Raw genomic sequence first — 339 nt, forward strand, 5'->3', positions numbered from 1 at the left:
GCGTCTGCGCCCAGCCTTGTGTGTTCTTTTGTAGTGTTTATTTACGTACATGTTTTTAAAATTGAAAATATAAGTAATATGATCATTGTTTAAAAGGAAAAAACAAGTCAGAAGTGTATAAAGTAAAAATCTCCTTCCTTCCAAATTCTGTTTCCTAAGGTAGATAATGCGAATAACTTTCTGGTTATCCTTTCAGACATTTTCTCTTTGGATAAACAAATATACATGATAAAACATGTAAAGGCCAGGAGTGGTGGCTTACACCTGTAACCTTAGCACTTGGGAGGCCGAGGCAGGAGGCAAGCAATTTGAGACCAGCTGGGCAACATAGTAAGACAT

At 37.2% G+C, this 339-nt stretch overlaps 1 protein-coding gene across 1 annotated transcript in view; it reads left to right on the forward strand.

Annotated features, from left to right (window-relative positions):
• Positions 1 to 339, forward strand: part of RRP12 (ribosomal RNA processing 12 homolog (S. cerevisiae)) — an 85033-nt gene that overhangs the window by 48866 nt on the left and 35828 nt on the right. The window lies entirely within an intron of this gene.

The sequence above is a fragment of the Colobus angolensis genome, unplaced genomic scaffold, assembly GCF_000951035.1.
Source record: "Colobus angolensis palliatus isolate OR3802 unplaced genomic scaffold, Cang.pa_1.0 Scaffold316, whole genome shotgun sequence".
NCBI lineage: Eukaryota > Metazoa > Chordata > Mammalia > Primates > Cercopithecidae > Colobus > Colobus angolensis.